The sequence below is a fragment of the Sparus aurata genome, chromosome 10 (assembly GCF_900880675.1).
Source record: "Sparus aurata chromosome 10, fSpaAur1.1, whole genome shotgun sequence".
Lineage (NCBI taxonomy): Eukaryota > Metazoa > Chordata > Actinopteri > Spariformes > Sparidae > Sparus > Sparus aurata.
The window spans coordinates 29,650,606-29,669,568 of NC_044196.1; the positions used below are offsets into that span (position 1 = coordinate 29,650,606).

General features: G+C 38.6%; 1 long non-coding RNA gene across 1 annotated transcript; it reads left to right on the forward strand.

Annotated features, from left to right (window-relative positions):
* Positions 1 to 3,942: 3,942 nt before the first annotated feature.
* Positions 3,943 to 4,266, forward strand: LOC115589515 (uncharacterized). Its single transcript, XR_003985541.1, has 2 exons — positions 3,943 to 4,004; positions 4,148 to 4,266. It is a non-coding gene; the product is annotated as an uncharacterized LOC115589515 (long non-coding RNA).
* Positions 4,267 to 18,963: the final 14,697 nt, after the last annotated feature.

The window sequence follows — 18,963 nt, forward strand, 5'->3', positions numbered from 1 at the left end:
ATGAACTTTACCATAACATGCACTGGTGTTCACAAGTATGCTGATCAACAACACCACTTATAATTTATCTATTTTAATTCAATCAGTACCAGTAATATAATCATAGCATCTACATTTTTGTCAATAATATATAGTTTTTATTGTAATTTACATAATCAGAAAATGGTCTGATTAGAGCACAGACTTCCACCAGGTCTGGGTCATTTGTGTTGTACTTAAGTGCACTAATGTAGTTTGCAGGTTAATAATCCAGGGTTTGAACTTCATCAGCAAATAGCGAATTCCCCCTTTGTGGGACGAATATAGTATTTTCTTATTTTAATGTCATTTAATGTCATTTATGTTCATTATTTTTATGCTGAATAAAATTGTGGTTAATGTGCTGTTAATTATTTTTTACTACCAGCACTGAGCTTTTAATGAAAAATCAGGTTATTTAATAATCTCTGAGAGCAAACAAGACAAATGCACACAACAAGAAGACACTTGTCTTCTTGGATACAGAAGCTATAAAGCTCAGCAGCTTTTACAAAAAAATATATATGATAAAAAGCAATAAATAATTTTAAGTTCCACATTCTGTCATCTAAAATTTATGCCATTACTTTTGATGATGTTTTAGTTTTCCGTCGTGGTATCGTTTCAGTATTGGCATCGAGATATTTTAGGCAGATATCGTACCGAAGTCATAATTTTGGTATCGTGACAACACTAGGCTGGAGTTTTGATTATCTGGCCAGAGGGGGATCTGTCACCCTGATCAATAGTGACTAAACGCTGGATTTGCACTCAGTATGATGACTGGAGAATTCTGGGAAACTGAGTTCATTTTAGACTTAGACTTAGACCACTTTATTCATCCTTTTGGGAGGGTCCCTCAAGGAAATTGAAGCTCCATGTCACACACAGCACTGTTACATATAGAGGATCAAGAAAGAAGAGATACCAAGGTACCCAACACCCATATAAAGATAGAAAACCAAATACAATATATTATACAAAGATATATAAATATATATATATATATATATATATATATATATATATATATATATATATATATACATATATGCAGGAAATATACATACATACATTTGAAATATACATGTTAATAGACATATAAGTAAATAAATAGAAAACAACACTGTAAGAATATAAATATATATGTACATACATATATATACACACACACGTAAAACTGTACACAGGTACACAGTATTTGCTATGGTTGTTATTATTGCACAGAGTCCCTTTTGAAATCCACAGTGAACGTCCTTAACTGTGGGTCCCAACATCATGGTTTTAATTTGATTACCAAACTTTTTTTCTCCAACCCTCTAACCCTCCATGGGGATATATGTGCGTGACATCCACCATCATCGGCTGCATTACAAACAACGATGAGAGTTCATATCAGGAGGAAATCAGAAATCTTGCAGAATAGTGCACAGACAACAATCTACTGCTCAACATCGGCAGAACTAAGATATTGATTGTTGGGGTTAGAAAAACGGAGGCAAATACGACACACACCACTGTCTACATTGGTGAAGTTGGGGCAGCCAAACTTTTCTGAAAATATCAATTAAACAAACTTTCGTCTACCTAATAAAAAAGAAGGCGGTATGTTTGTTTCCTGCTCACTACAAAGTCAACAGAGTTCACGTTTTAAGTGAGGATCTCAGTGGTTTTTGTCTCAGAGAATAAGATCATCATCAGAGAACTTTGCAGCGAGGTGAGTGATGTAACGATAGATTGTGTCTGATATTTAGGTTGCTGCAAAACTGCTATATAGGGGTACCACAATAGAGCTTGTTGTTTCTCTGAGATTAGACTGTTTCGTTGTTTTTGGTTTGATTTTGTGATTTGAAGAACACAGAAACAAATGCATATAAAAAAAATAGGAAAAAACTAAACAATGTTCAACTGCACACCAGGATACGATTGACACTATTACATGAAAAACAACAAGGAGTTATGCGTTGCTATGTATATGGCATGTCGCTTCATCAGTTTCACTGTGTGCTTAATTTTACATTACATTTTAAAATACAGTGTGTTCTGTAGTATAGCCTGGCTGATCCAGCCCAATGATACCATTGGTATTAGAAATATCTGGGTACATATTTCTACTTTTCTGAGCATTTTGATATGTATTTTTGTACTTGGATATGTATTTTCTAATATACTGTGAAGCTGTGTGCTTTCTGTATCTAGTCCTCTGTCATACTGGGGCCGAATCAGCCAGATTTTCACCTCCTATATACATTTTTGGATCTCATTATCGAATGCAAAATGAAAGTTTAAGTGTCCTTAAACTTCCATTGTTTGTGGTTCGCTAACAAAAAGTGTTGTTTAACTTCAGCTGCCATGGCACCACACACACAGTTCCTGCTGCTCGTTGGATTTGTGGGATCCATATTTGTCATCTTGATGTCATTTGACAAAATGGGCACGTCAGAAGAAAATAGAGTTACAATATGTGTGTGTGTGTGTGTGTGTGTGTGTGTGCGTCAGTGCTTGTGTTTGAATTTTTTGCTGTTCCTGCTGTGTATCCTGCTTGTGGTTAGGCTAATTGTTTAAATGCATTGTTTGTATTCTGAGCTCCAGTGCATGTGGTATTAGTATTAGGATTCATGAACACTAGATCCACAACCTCACCCCTGATGACTTTATTAAGTCTTCACTCATCATGTCAGCTCAGGGGCGTTGAGAAAGACACATCTGGCATTTGGCTTTCACCCCATGAGAAAAGCACTCGAAAGCAATGCCTGAACAAACTAAATGAACAAACTGTCTTTGTCTTCACGACTGACTAAACCAAATAAACAAACTGATCTCAAAGGACAACACAATTTCATTTTGTTTTACTTTGTTTATATGTGGCGGACCCTGCCACAATTCTAGCTTCAAACAGTGTTCTGGGGACCTTATTTTCTCTGAGAATAGTGTGTTTATTCAGTTATGGAAAAAATTAATATTTTTTTATTTAGTTCGAATTTCTTCTCACACTATGAAGTGCCCCTTTAAGAATGCGCAGATATCTTCTCCTTGTGGAGGATCATAAAGCATCTGATTGTATTGATTAGGCCGCGCTTGTGAATTGTTTCCGCTCCTGTGCCACACAGGACATATCAGGAACCTGAATTGTTTGATATCTGTGGAATGATTTGTGTTTAAAGTTTATAAGTAAATAAAGCAATGTGGCATGTATATTTCAAATGTAGGGCATCACACAATCTCTTATTTTATTGTTTAATTTTCTTTGTAGCACTTGTGGAGCTTCCTTACAAGCCGGCCACACTGGATGCTCGAGCAGGGCGTTTGCTTGGCATAACAACTTGCTTTTCACTAAATTCTCGCACGTCTGTCAAGCGAGGCTGCAGCAGCCATTCAACTACAGATTCAGAGTCTTGTGAGCAGCAGAAGCTCAGCAACGCATCCGCCACGCACTGCACAAGCAACCATTGTGGTCAGTGTGTTAGCGTGATGTGAAGGGCAGAAGTGTTTTTAAGACTTGAAATTGATTTTAAGGGGAAATTGAGGGAAGTAAAAAACACAGAGTTTACATCGTAAGTAATGTGATTTGTGATGTGTTTTTTTCAACATCCTCTTAAAGGAAATCTCAGTTCAAGACTCACTTTTGTTTCCGTTTTACTGTCACCTGTCCACAGACTCTGAACTTAAGCCAACAAACTGTATCATGTTGCTCAGCTTCTACATTCGTTATTTCAACTATTCTGCTGTGTTGCACAAAAGAATGATAGTTTAAATAACATATTGTTGCACAGCATTTGCTCTTGTTTGTTGTTTCATTTAACCACACCAACTGATGGTGGCATTCCTATTAATCAAATAACTGACAGGATGACACACACACACACACACACCCACACACTCAAAGGTGAGTTGAACCGTGAGTATATAAAGCATTTCATGGTGCGTCATCTCGTCATTTTTCATTAACAATCTGTACAGCAGCTCTCCTTCTATTCGTCCAGCAGGTAAGATCACAAAGTTTAACTCACTATGAGATGGTTTCTACTGTAGACCTTTAAATATTACAAAATAACAGGCACAGATGCAGTTTGAGGGTTTCTTTTTTTCATGGCTTCCTCAATTTAAGCTCTATCAAAACTTTTTTTAGAACAGCGATGGCAGCAGCAGCTTGGTCCAGCAACAGAGGAGTGGCTGGTGTCAGAGCCACCACAGGCCTGTTCTCCATCTTCACTCTGCTGTGTCTGGTTTGCCTCTCAAGTTCACTGATGCACAAAGACAAGTTGGTAAATGATTTGTTTTTTTTTGTTGTTGTTGGGTTTTTTTTGCATTTGGTTGTGCTATATTAAAGCAGCTACCAGACTATACCCTCCAACATAACTGCATGTTGATTCTCGTTGTGGATTTGTAGGAAGAAATGAAGCAAAATCTTCAGGAATATCAAAAACAAATGGACAGTCTGAAGGTGAGTCAGTCAGTCAGTTTCACTGTGGCTCACAAAAAAAAGCTTTGAAGTAATTCCAGTAATGGATACTCCAACCCAACAAGAGAAATGTGTTTATAAGTAGGTTTATGTAAGGAAATGGACACAACCTGTTGGAACAGCAAAGCACACTGAGGTGGTGACATGTACTGAAGCGGTTTTATTTTTCACTATTAGGCACAGTACAAGTCAGAGCTGGCGACTACTCCAGAGCTCATGATTGAATTTAGGAGTCTCATAGACCCACTGATAGCATTCCTGAAGAAAGCCTCGATTGAACGTCCTGTCTTTGTGCCACTGTAGGGAATGCTGGAGAACCTCAAGCACATGACGGAGAAAACCAGCAAGAAGAATGAGGAGTTTGCTTTACAAATAGAGACGGCTGACAAGCTATTGGGAAAATATCAGAAATTAATCAAATTCCTTGAAGAGCAAGAAGCTGAACTGTAACTCCAGTTAGTGCCTCTATCTCTGATATTGTATCTATTTGATCACATTATACAGTTTACATTTTAATGTTTTTATGAACTGGCTTTGAAATCATGATTTGTTTGAATTGTTTGTCATGAGAGTTAGAGAAGGACTCCCAATGGAAAGGGGTAGTGTGGGTAAAGTTTAATACGCCTATATTGAATACATTTACTAGTGTATGGATATGCAAGCATCTCAATTTAGAAAGTGGAAAACAATCTTTATGCCAGATGAAACAATAAACAGATTTAACTGCTAGTTAGCTCAAATATTGGGGTAGATTATTGAGGTCTCTGATGTTTTTATGTTCTTCTGCTGGGTTATTTTCAGTTTCCTTGCAGTAACAGAAACAATAAAACAAACTATAATATTCCATCTACATTCTTACACATATGACTTGTATGGTTATTATTTAGATATCATATATAAAAACTGGGGAAAGCTGTTTAAAAATAAGTTGAAATATTGTATATTGAATTCAACCTGTGTGCAACCCAAATAAATTCCATACATAGGAAGTGTTGTTGTCTTCTTTCTCTCCGATCCTAAACAACACAGAGTTTAATACAAATGACACATTGCTGCTGAGTCAACTTCTCTCCACTTTTGCTGCTAAATTCAAGTCAGTTAAAGACATTTTTGCACATACAGAGTCTCTTCTGATTAGGATCAGTGATGATGTGTTTGTGGAAATCTTTCACTGTATGATGATGTTGTTGGCTGAAGTGGTAAAGAATGAACTACAACTTAACACTAAAGGATCAGTCTCTTTAGTCTTTAGACCTCTTGAATTATGGCACAGTGCTACATTTCCATCAGGGCTGCAGTTCTTTGCCTGCTTCTGTTCTGCATACTGAGAGATGGCTACTGTCCCTTTAATTAAAGGTGCACTATGTAGTTTTGTGGAAGACATTTAAATCAGAAGAGAATCATTTCATTGACTTATTTATTTATGCCTAAACAAACTAAATAAACATACAGACTTTAAAGGACAACACAGTTTCATACTGTTTTACTTTGTTTATATGTGGCGGACCCTGCCACCTTTCATGCTTCAAACAGTGTTCTGGGGAGCTTGTTTTCCTCTGAGAACAGCTTGTTTATTCAGTTATGGAAAAAATGAATATTTTTTATTTATGTGCTTTTTTCAACTTCCCCTTAAAGGAAGTCCCAGTTCAAGACTCACTTTTGTGCAAATGGCGAGAGCTGTGGGATGATATTCATTTCTGCTCGATGTTTCTGTCTAAACATAGATTTACTGTCACCTGTCCACAGACTCTGAACTTAAGCCAACAAACTGTATCATGTTGCTCAGTTTCACATTCGTTATTTCAACTATTCTGCTGCGTTGCACAAAAGAATGATAGTTTAAGTAACATATTTTTGTACAGCATTTGCTCTTGTTTGTTGTTTCATGTAACTACACCAACTGATGGTGGCATTTTTTACATTTGGTTGTACTATATCAAAGCAACTACCAGACTGTACCCCACAACATAACTGCATGTTGATTCTTTGGTACTTGTGGAGCCTCCTTACAAGTCGGCCACACTGGATGCTCGAGCAGGGCGTGTGCTCAGCATAACATCCTGCTTTTCACTAAATTCTCACACACCTGTCAAGCGAGGCTGCAGCAGCCATTCAACTAGAGATTCAGAGTCTTGTGAGCAGCAGAAGCTCAGCAACGCATCCGCCACGCACTGCACAAGCACCCAATGTGGTCAGTGTGTTAGCCTGATGTGAAGGGCAGAAGTGTTTTTAAGACTTGAAATTAATTTTAAGGGAAATTAAGGGAAGTAAAAAATACAGCTTGCATCTTAAGTTATGTGATTTGTGATGTGGTTTTTCAACACCCCCTTAAAGGAAGTCCCAGTTCAAGACTCACTTTTGTGCAAATGACGAGGGCTGTGGGATGATATTCATTTCTGCTCGAGGTTTCTGTCTTAACAGCAGCTTTGTCCAGCAGCAGAGGAGTGGCTGGTGTCAGAACCACTAAAGGCCTGTTCCTCGTCTTCACTCTGCTGTGTCTGGTTTGCCTCTCAAGTTCACTGGTAAACAAGGACAAACTGGTAAATATGATCTTGCTTTAATCTCACATTTACTTGCAAGTCCACAGTGTGAGTCATCACATACAAATCTACTGTTGAAATATGTTTTTTTCTTCAGTCGTATGTTCTCACATGTCCTAATCTATGATTGCGTCTTGATTCTCATTCTGGATTTGCAGAAAAAGCTCAAGGAAAACATTGAGAAAGAACAACGACAACTGAACATGCAGAAGGTGAGTCAGTCTGTCAGTTTTACTGTTGCTTACATGCTCATAAAAATTGCATTGGGAGTAACTTTAGTGATGAATATTCTGTGACTTTAACACATAACCAGTGTTGTTAATAGTAACCTTAAATCATACATGAGTAAAAGTAAAGACATCATGTTAAAGTATTACTTATAGTAATTAAAGTCACCTATACGAATAGTAATTAAGTACAATAAGTGTCTCACATGAAATGTACTTGAGTAAATGTACTTAGTTGCATTCCATCATAACCCAACATGGCAAACTGAGGTGGTGTGATGTCATGACATGGTTTTATTCTCTTCATTAGGCATCATTGGCCACCTCTTCAGAGCTCATGAATTATTATGTGAACCTCATGGACCCACTGAAGGGATTAATGAAGACAACCTCAGAAGACTCATCTGCTGACTTTCCACCACTGGAGGGACTAATGGACTGCCTCAAGGACTTTGCAGAGAAAACCAAGACTTTCATAGATGGGAAGAATGAGGAGTTAGGTGAAAAGATGGAGAAGAATGAACAGAAACTGAAAGAAATTAGGAAATTAATCAATTCCATTGAGGAGCAAGAAGCTGAATTGTAGCTTCCATGTCAGTCAGTGTCTCTGTCTCTGAGGTTGCATCTATTGTACCCACTAAGTTTCTCTTTTTTATCGTTCAGCTTCATTTTATGGTTTCATGAACTTGTGAATTCCTTTTATTGTTTGACATAACATAGGAGGTTAAAGAGAGGGATTCTCTATTGAAACAGATAGTGTGGATAATGTGTTGATATCTTCTTAATGAATACTTTAACAATAAAGAATTACATTTTAGAAAGTGTAAAACCATGTTTATGCCAATTGACACAAAATAAAATGATTTAACTGCTGTTTCTAGTTAGCTAAAATACTGAGGTAGATTACAGAAGTATGTCATTGTTTTATTTTATTTTGCTGGTTTAATTTCAGTTTCCTTACAGTCACCAAAACACAAACTATAATATCTAGTCTACACTCTTACATAAATGACTTGTATGGTCATTGTTTATATTTCATATATACATTCTAGGAAAAGCTGTTAAAAATACATTGTATTGTATATCAAATTCAGCCTGTGTGCAACCCAAATAAATTCCATACATAGGAATGCATAGTTGTCTTCTTTCTCTGCAATCCTAAATAACCCAGAGGTTAATACAAATAATTACTCTGACACATTGCTGCTGAGCAGTGGCGTGCACAGGTAGACACCAGGTGGTGCTAAAGCACCTGCCCTTTGCCCTCTGGACCAAGCAAGTGCCCTTTTGAAAGTTCGTTTTGAAAGTTTGAAAGTTTTTTTTTTGTTTGTTTGTTTTTTTGTGGCCCATGCTGACATGATCATCTATAAGTGCTCGTCGATTAAAAGTGTGTGATAATAATGCCTCAATTAATATTCCCTCCACCCTCCACCCCACTCTCACACTCTGTCAATGTGAACACACAGAGCGGACACAAACTGAGGCGCGTTGTAGCAGCAGATGGTGCACAGCTGCAGCCCAAACACACCTCCTCCCCTGCCCACCAGCCAGGTAACACATAAATGAATCGAGTCAAGTGTGTTGTTTGCCCCCTAAGCCTCAGTTGCCAAGCTATAACTTGCATTTATTTGTCTCTGTTGTGAAGTAGCCTGTCTCAACGCCACACAGCTGGGCATAAATTAGCCGACTGCTCACCTGCTTAACAAGCTAGACACTGCCCAAAGTCAATAATAGATATGACGTGATGATGACCACCGGTAGAGTTTGTCATTGGTATCTTACAGCATGTGAATCTATCAGTATACTTACTTAAGATGAATATTTAGTAGGCTATTGTGTAGGTTTACATTAGGCTTCATAATTAACACTTGCAGTAATTTATTTGCTAAATGACAAACAGGCAATTCCCAATTGCCTGCAGAAAAAGTAGCCCTGTACCTTGTTGAAATATAACCAAACAGTCTTATTCATATTGTTGGTCTCTTTTTATTTACCACTTGCAGCATAATGCCTAAAAAGGAGAGAATAAGAAAGGAAAAAGAAAGGGAGCTCTCTGCTCTCCTGGATAAAAGCATCCACCAGCAGCAAGGAGGAAGAGGAAGATGAAGATGAAAGGTCAGAGTCAAGAGTCATGTTCACTGTTTAGGGCATTTTAAAGCTCAGATTTTAAAGTTGAACTGTTCCTCTAATTTTACTGAAATATCTTAAAAGCTGTCCACATTTTATTTTAACTACACAAAGTGGTTTGGCTGTACTAAATTAGGCATTAAGCTATTTTAGCTAATTATATTATTTTGTACCAACAAGTTATTTCTATGTTACAAGACTTGCAGTAATCTTGTATTTACCTTAATAGGCTATATTCAACCTTAAAAAATAGGCTCTTACTAAAACTATTATTATTCTATTCTAGGCAGCTACAGCAGGCAAGCAGTAGGCTTATTTTGTAAATCTCACACTGTTATAATAAGGCAGCCGTCAGTTCTACATGCCGCATAAAGTGCCCTGATTTTTCACTGAGCACCTGCCCTCCAAAATGTCTGTGCGCGCCACTGCTTACAAGTCCACAGTGTGAGTCATCACATACAAATCTACTGTTGACATGTGTTTTTTTCTTCAGTTGTCTGTTCTCACATGTTCTAATCTATGACTGCATCTTGATTCTCATTCTGGATTTGCAGAAAAAGCTCAAGGAAAACATTGAGAAAGAACAACGACAACTGAACATGCAGAAGGTGAGTCAGTCTGTCAGTTCATGTTGTTCACATAAATTACTTCAGAGTAAGTTTGGAGTGTTAAGTTTTACCATTGCTTACATGCTCATAAAAATTCCATTGGGAGTAACTTTAGCTATAACCAGTGTTGTTAAAAGTAACCTTAAATCATACATCAGTAAAAGTAAAGACATCATGCTAAAGTATTACTTCTACCTAAAGTCACCCAAATTAATAGTAATTCAGTATATTAAGTTTCTCACATGAAAGGTACTTGAGTAAATGTACTTGAGGTGGTGTGATGTCACAACATGGTTTTATTCTCTTCATCAGGCAGAATTGGCCACCTCCTCAGAGCTCATGAATTATTATGTGAACCTCATGGACCCACTGATGGGATTAGTGAAGACAGCCTCAGAAGACTCACCTGATGGCTTTCCACCACTGGAGGGAGTGGTGGAGAGACTCAAGGAGTACGCAGAGAAAACCAAGACTTACATGGATGGTCAGAATGAGGAGTTAATTGAAGACACAGAGGAAGGTGAACAGAAACTGAGAGCAATGATGAAATTAATCAATTCCATTGAGGAGTATCAGGATGAATTGTAACTCCCACGTCAATCAGTGCCTCTAATATTGCAGCCACGTTAAGTTTCTCTTTTTTATCCTTCAGCTCCATTTGAATGTTTCTATGAACTGACTTTGAAATCATGACTTTTCTATAATTTGTTGACATAAAATAGGATGAAGGAAGAAGGATTCACTATTAAAACAGATGTATAATGTGTTTATATATTATTCTACTTGAATACATTGATGAAAGTATGGAAAATGACACACACACACAAAAACCACAATCAACCCCATTGTAGTTTGATCCAGCAAAGATATTAAAGGTGCACTGTGTAGTATTCACCTTATTCCTGACTTTGTGAGTTTACCCATGGTTCATAGCGGTAGTCGGCTTTGCTCTTCCGGTTGAGCTGGTTGAACTCGGTGTTATGCTAGTGTAGCTGTCATGCTCGCTCTAAAAAACGGTTTTAACACAAAGAACGACAAAATTGACAAAAATCAGAGATGGATACTCAGTACGGATGTTCAAAAAAGTCGTGAGGACAGTTCTCACAGTGCCTCACCCGTCAGTTCTCACGGAGTGGGCGGATGACATGAAGCATTAGCCCGACGTTGGCTACATCGACATAGTTAATTATCTTATATTTTCTGAAGGTGTTGACGGCGGAGAATTACGCAGTTACGAAAGCACAGAAGCATACAACTACCTGCACAGTAACAAAATAGGGAAAGGACTGTTGAAAAAACACAGCAAGTTTATATTTCTGAGGGCAGCAGCATGCCCAGCCAGAGCGTCAATCAAGATTAACATACAGCGTGGATAATGCTGAAGGAAAGTGAAGACGTGGAGACAGGTGGCTGCTCATGCATTGCTGGGTTAGGGAAGTCATGTAGTCATGCAGCAGTTATTCTGTGGAAGATATTCATAAACCCAAATATTTATTTTAGTGTCAAAGCCGCGAGCCACGCTAGTCTCCGTTCCCCCTTCCTCAGCATGGCGTGTAGGGCACAGGGCACAGACAAGTTTGTCGAAGTTGTTGATGTTCTACACAAGAAATTTATGAAAAAACCTTTAATTTTCATGAATTGTTGTGGCAACCAACAACGGCACACATTGTACCTGAGCTCATTTTAAAAACAATTTAGCGGTTATGACATAACGCAAGTTGTTTAGGGCAAGCTTGGCGGCAGCGGTCAGTCATGCAGGTGCAGGCAACCGGAAACAGAAAACTGCCGGCGGAAGTAGTTATCTGTCATGGCAGCCCCCATAGGCTTCTGAGGAAACGGGTGGATTGGGGAATAAATTGAATCAGAATAGAAAGATCTTTTTAATATATATCTGAGCAAACTAACAAACAAACTGTCTTTGTTGTCATGACTGAATAAACTGAATAAACAAACTGACCTTAAAGAACAACACAACTTCATGCTGTTTTACTTTGTTTATATTTGCTGGACCCTGCCAGCCTTCTAGTTTCAAACAGTGTTCTGGGGAGCTTATTTTCATAACAGCTTGATATTCACTAATGAAAAAAAAATGATATTTCCGAGTCTGAATTTCCTCTCCAAAACTACATATTACCCCTTTAAAGGTTGATTTCAAAAGTATGGCCTTGTTTATTATGTTTTTCTTTTCCTTTTGCTGGTTTATTTTGAAGGTTTACTTGCAATAACAGAAACCACAATACACACTATATTGCTCAATCTGCATTCTTGTAAATACTACTTGCATGGTTATTGTTTTAAATACCATGAAAACATGTTTTAGGACTTGCATTTCTATAATGCTTTTCCATTCTACTGACCGCTAAAAGTGGTCTAAAAACACTTGTCACATTCACCCATTCACACAGTGATGGCAGAGGCTGCCATGCAAGGTGCCATCTGCTCATCAGGGTTCAGTATCTTGTTCGAGGACTGTGTGGCATGCAGCTGGGGGATCCGGGGAGTTGAACCAGCGACCGTCTGATTAGATTTGCCAGATTCAAATGATTCAAAAGGGTAACTCCACCAATTTTACACATTTAGGTGTGTTAGCAGGTCTTTGGGAGCACTATTGCATATGTGGAAAAAAGCAGTGTGAAGCCTTTTGTGGCTTCAGAGGAAGCTGAATGTAATCTGATGAAGCACCTCCAGTGATGTCACTCAGTGGTTAAGCTGAGGTGCCAAGTTTTGAGATGCAGTCCGCTGGTCCGGCATGGCTCATGTTGGACACTTTTCGACTCATTCTGGACAGTTTTAAAACAAATGATCAAAATCAGTACAGTGGAATCAGAGATCCTTTTAGATAGTCTTCTTATTCTTTTTACTGTATTCATTGTACTTGTGCCTGGTGGTTTTGTTGAATTCATTAATTGCATCAAGTCAATGCTTGCCTATTTGCCATGTCCACATATGGGCAAAAAAATGCCTTATATATGGGGGGTTAACAGCTGAACTGCATTCTCATGTTCCATCATGAAAGACTTTCTGACTGAGCATAACTGGAGAAACAGGGGTTGATTTGTCATAAGGTATCCAGATAAGAGCTCAGCCTATTTTTGGCTCCACTTCATTTCCATGTACATTTGTTTATGTAGCTAACTGTGCAACACCAGACACAAAGGCTTGTTTGTCCTGAAGTTAGCTACAGCAGCGGTGGGGGTTACAGGGTTTTAACAATCTGTTACAAAGTGGTTGAGACACACCATGTGTCCCCATGTTCATCATCAGTGCAATATTACTCAATAATTTAACCTTGATTGTTAATAGTTTGAAGTTATATTGTTCCATCACTGATGTATACATACTTACTTAGTTCTTTGCATCTTGTCATATGTATGGTTACAGTTACCGTCAACCTTTCTGGTTAAAATAAAACACAGGCAAGTATTGCTAAGTTTCACTATTGTTTATTAGTTTAGTTCTCTGTTTCATAAGTTAATCATTTTCTTGCTTTGTCACACATCAGGAGATCAATGGGCAAAAAGAATAAGTTACCAACCACTTCCTGCATCATTTACCTGTTTTCAGGAAAGGTATTTGATTTACCTGCAGGAACGGTCCAGCCCACATTAACTCCTGCAGTTTAAACTGTGTATTTGTGTAAAACACAATTTTGCAAACTAGTGTGGTTTTATCAAAATACTTAACACAATTCACAAAACTACACACCCAAACTGCAAAATACCTCATATATCCTGCAAAATGAAGCACTGCAACCAAAACGACATATAGCATTATCAAAATCAAGCTTTTATAACTCACTAGATGGCAAACACTTCATTCATATTACAGATTTTTGTCTAACGAACTACACACTGTTGGGCATAATGAAAAGCACTCCTATCTTTAGTATGCTTTGTCATAATACTAACATAGTTCAAACTGTAGAGAATTATTCAGATTGTTCACATGCATAGAAATATTTGCAGATACACACACATGCTGTTGACACATTTATTTTTTTATTTTTCACCAAACAAGTCAGTGCAACATATGCACAGCAGATATATTTACATTGGAGTGAACAAAAATATGCTCACAAAACAGTAAACTGAAAAAGACAATTGCAGAAAAAGAATGTGTCAATGCGCGAGTGTCAGCCCATGGTTGATGATATGATCAACTCAGGTTGCTCTGATTTCATTTGAAAGTTGTTGTCTTCTTTGGCCATGACCTCCTCTACCAGCTCTACCTCTCACTCTTCCTCCCCCTCTCATTCTCACCCTCCCGCCCCCTCTTACTCTCACCTGTGGTCTTTTAGTGCTGACTTCCTGATTGAAGTGGTAACAATTACGGTAACCATTGTTTGGCAGGTGGCACATATAGTGGCCAATGAGCTCATGTGGTGTTATTTTAAATGGCAGTGTTTTGAAATGGCAAACATGTGACTTAATTACAGATTGTTGTGTCTTATGCAGAGAACTGTGTTCAGTGCATTTAAAATGTGCCATTTTGAATTGCAAGATGTATGTAAAGCAGAAAATGTGTTTAAAATTTTGGAGAATTGAGAAGAGGTTTTGCTTTCTGTGTGTCAGTTCAAATATTTGTGCTATGCATGTCATTTTAGTGTGTTAGCAACTGGAAAAAACTGTAATAATTAACTTAATAACTACACCCAAACTAACCATAACAGCTGTAACGGTGGAAGGATTTCGGAGTCCTTGACAGCAGTCCCGGCCCTGAGTAATTTGGTGCCCTAGGCAAGATCTTAGCCAGCGCCCCCTTGCATCACAGTCACTTTCACGATCAATTTTCATACACTCACACAGAAACTGCATGTATAAATTCAAGATTTTATTTATTTTAAATCAAAAATATCACACCAAATAAAAACTGATGAAAGAAACAAGTGATAAAGATACAATATAAATAAGGCATTGCACAAACATATTATCTCTCAGCCTCAGAGTGCCATCTCTCTCTTATCTATTGTCAGCCGCTTTGCAAAATGACTTCCAACTCCTTCCATGTTGCCATGTTGGTATTGTGCTCCTGGCTATCCTCATGAACCTTCAGCAAGTGGCTTGCATTGTTCCAGTCCTTTAGTCCTTCCTTATTAAGTCTGTATTCTTTTGGAGAAAACATTTAGCAGCAGAAGCAGTGCAAGCTATCATTTCTGTTTGAGTACATCAGCCAGCTTCTTTTGATTTGTTCAGCATTGACTAAGACTCTGTTACAAAAGTCATGTCGACACTCTCCCATCTTTGTTTTTGGGAACTGTTGTAACTGTAACTGTTTTTTTTTTTATTATTATTTGAACTGGTCCTCTATGAACAAGCTCTCATCTCACTTAGTCAGTCAGAAGAGATGTCCAGTCAGCAGGTCTGTTGGTGCCTTTAGTCCTGATGCTGTGTCACTCTGCTGTGCTGAGGTAGAGGGACAGGAGCACCTGATGCTGTTTCACTGGGCTGGTGGTGAAATATGTTAAAAGTGCATCTGAAGAGAGAAGAGAAGTATATGTGACCACTGGAGGTTACATTTTAATAATAAAAAAAAAAAAACAGATTGGTGTGTGCCATACATAAGACTAATATAGACTAAGAATGAAAATGTGATGAGATTCATTCGACTTTATTGTCATTGCGATGCAATTCAGTCTAACCAGAGTACAAGTGCAGTGTATATATTTTGCCTATGAATGATATGGGAAAGCTAAGGTGTGGAGTATTAACAGTCATACACTTTAACTGCACTTTAACGCTGATGTAACTTTAACAAACATAAACTGTGACACAATAAACCAAAGGCTTATAACTACACTATTACAAAGGAGATGGAAAACTAATAGCATTTAACTGACATACAAGCAGGAAAGACACCTCTAAAAAACACCTGAACAGGCCTAATGTTAACTTTCCAAATGTCCCTGATAAATTTAAGGTGGAGTAACATTAACACATGTCGACTCATCTATTTATTGATTATTAAACAATGCTGCTATCGTCTAAAGTAAGCTAGCAAGCTAACACTCTGCTCCAACAACGATCATTAAACTATTAATTTCATTCGCTTCATCACACTGACGTTACTGTACCTGTATCTTCTTCACGTTTTTCTTCCTCTTCTTTCCGTCTTTTCCTTCACTGGGTGCCGGATGGTTTCAGTCTTTTGGACCTTGTGGTTCCGCTACAGTATCAGTAAATCTCTCTCTTGGTCTTGGGGTCTCGGTCCGGTCAGATTCAGGCAGCCTCTCGACCCGCCCCCCTCACAGAGGGCAGGTACAGTGCAGAGAACCGGGAACCAGAAAAAAGGCCTCTCCGTTAAATGATAGTCCTTGCCATGACGTTATATTGCTGTGGGCTTATATAATATTTCGAAATATTGGAAGCAATGGCACTGATAATATATATATATATACATATTTAAAATTTGTATTATTATAATTTTTTTTCTCCCCCTGTTTTCGGCGCCCCCCCGTGGATGACGGCGCCCCTAGCATTTGCCTATACTGCCTATGCCCAGGACCGGCTCTGCTTGACAGAGTAGAGGTTGGCAACATTCACTCTTGTACAACATTAAATAGACAGCATGAAGGTTCAAAGGTATTCTATTTATCACCAAGATGAAAACACACAATCTAACTAACATACAGGTGTTGGTACAGGTGTGTGTGTGTGTGTGTGTGTGTGTGTGTGTGTGTGTGTGTGTGTGTGTGTGCGTGTGTGTGTTTGTGTGCACGCTTTAAAGTAACTTACGAAACACTATGACCTGGTTTCGAAATCATGAATCTTTTTAATTGTTTGACAGAGAACAAGATTTTAAGGACTCATCACTAACAGGGATGTGAAATTTGTTGTTAGGCTTTAGTTCAACTTACAAATGTTCTGATGTGCAACCATTAACATTTTTTATTGTATGCAACATGACATAAAAGAAACACATTTATCTCCTGTTAGTTCTACTTAGCTCTAATATTAAGGAGGATCACTGCAGTTAGTTGTGTTTTTGCTTAACTGTTTTTGGATTGGTTTGCTAAAGTATTTGTCTTCATATCTGGTTAACTACATCCTCATGGAGTAATCCAGCTGAAGCCACATTATGTCTACAGAGATACTGAGGCTCATCTGCTGTCCTGCTGACTGTAGCAGTAGAATTTGATTTAAATTAAAGATACACTATACATACATTACATTACAGACTTTTATTTTTAGCAGATCTAGAGCCTTAAATACAAAATGTCCTCCCTCCCCTGAGCTCTTCCCTTGATGTTTTGAACTAATACAGTTAGATAGACTGCCTGCTGTTGACATTGTCGATACAGTTATGGTGTAAGTGTGACAGAGCTAGTGTTTTTTTATTTTTTATCTCAATTTGAATGAATAGGTACCTGCAGGTAGGGAACCTGCAGGTACCTATACTTTGCATGTGGTACTTTGCATACTTTGCATGTGGTTGTTTTACATCTTTGTGTCCTCTTATCTGTGTAACAGGTTGCTTCGGTGTCAGAGCCAGTTTTTAAAAGCAGCAGAGCTTCTTCGATCAGGACTGATGGTGGTTTGTCCAGGGAAGTTGCAAATTGTATGAGAAATTCTTTAAAAAGGGCTACAGCTATAAGAAGAAACCAATCAGTATCATGGCTTCTTTGTGGCTTTCTTTCTTTCATCTCCTGGCTTGAGTTTCTTTCTGTCGTTGCTCTGCTTCACTTTCTCTCCTCAAAATGTGTTACGCGAGTCAAAGTAAAAGGCGTACATTAAGTCTAAAATATCAGAGCACATCTTTGACACATTTAAGTCCAGCAGTAGAACACACTGGATGTAATCAACTGTAATGTTAGCAAGGAAGTATTTGGCTCGATGTCATTCTGGATTTTTACTTTCCTTTGTCTTTTCAGTTGCTGATCGATCAGGTGGAAAAATGATCATTTGTCAGATTCCCTATGTTTCAGTCATTTCTTCTCACCCCGAGTGTGACGTCAGAGGAAAATGGCCGCCGTGTGAATGTGGTCTGCTGACATGCGCATCGACCCCAGACTCTATAAAATCCTGACACAGGCCCTGCACTGACACCACCATTCATGTGCATGTTGTATCTTGCAGACATGTAGCGCTCATTTCTGAGGACGTGCAACTCTGAACTCTATATGGACACAAGCTATGTGAGGCAGCCATCAGGTGTACGCAAACAGGTTGTTAAAAGCACGTATGACACAGGCCTAAATGCTGAAATGCTCATGCTGATTCCTCCCGTGTTGATTTCTACACTGAATTTATAACTTTTACTTTCAGTGAAGTCTTTGAGGCCTTTCTGCTGTTTTTGACAATAATCCCAGACCGTTTGTTATAGTGGGACAGAGAGGCAGGGTGGACTGGTTATAGTGGGACATAGAGGCAGGGTGGACTGGTTATAGTGGGACATAGAGGCAGGGTGGACTGGTTATAGTGGGACATAGAGGCAGGGTGGACTGGTTATAGTGGGACACAGAGGCAGGATGGACTGGTTATAGTGGGACATAGAGGCAGGGTGGACTGGTTATAGTGGGACATAGAGGCAGGGTGGACTGGTTATAGTGGGACAGAAAGGCAGGGTGGACTGGTTATAGTGGGACATAGAGGCAGGGTGGACTGGTTATAGTGGGACAGAAAGGCATGTTGGACTGGTTATAGTGGGACAGAAAGGCATGTTGGACTGGTTATAGTGGTACACAGAGGCAGGGTGGACTGGTTATAGTGGGACAGAGAGGCAGGGTGGACTGGTTATAGTGGGACACAGAGGCAGGGTGGACTGGTTATAACATTTCATCAGCGACTTCACAAGGATCACAGCATGACATTCGGACCGATGTACACCAACAAATTCTCTGATTGTTGTTCCTCACTGTACAGATGAGACAGGTGCCATGTTAAACTACAGCTGTTTCCCCTCTGCTTATATATGTATGTGTGATTGTGGGCTGCAGTCCCTGTAGAGTGTATTGTCGTATGATACGGCTTTGTTGTCTGCCATGG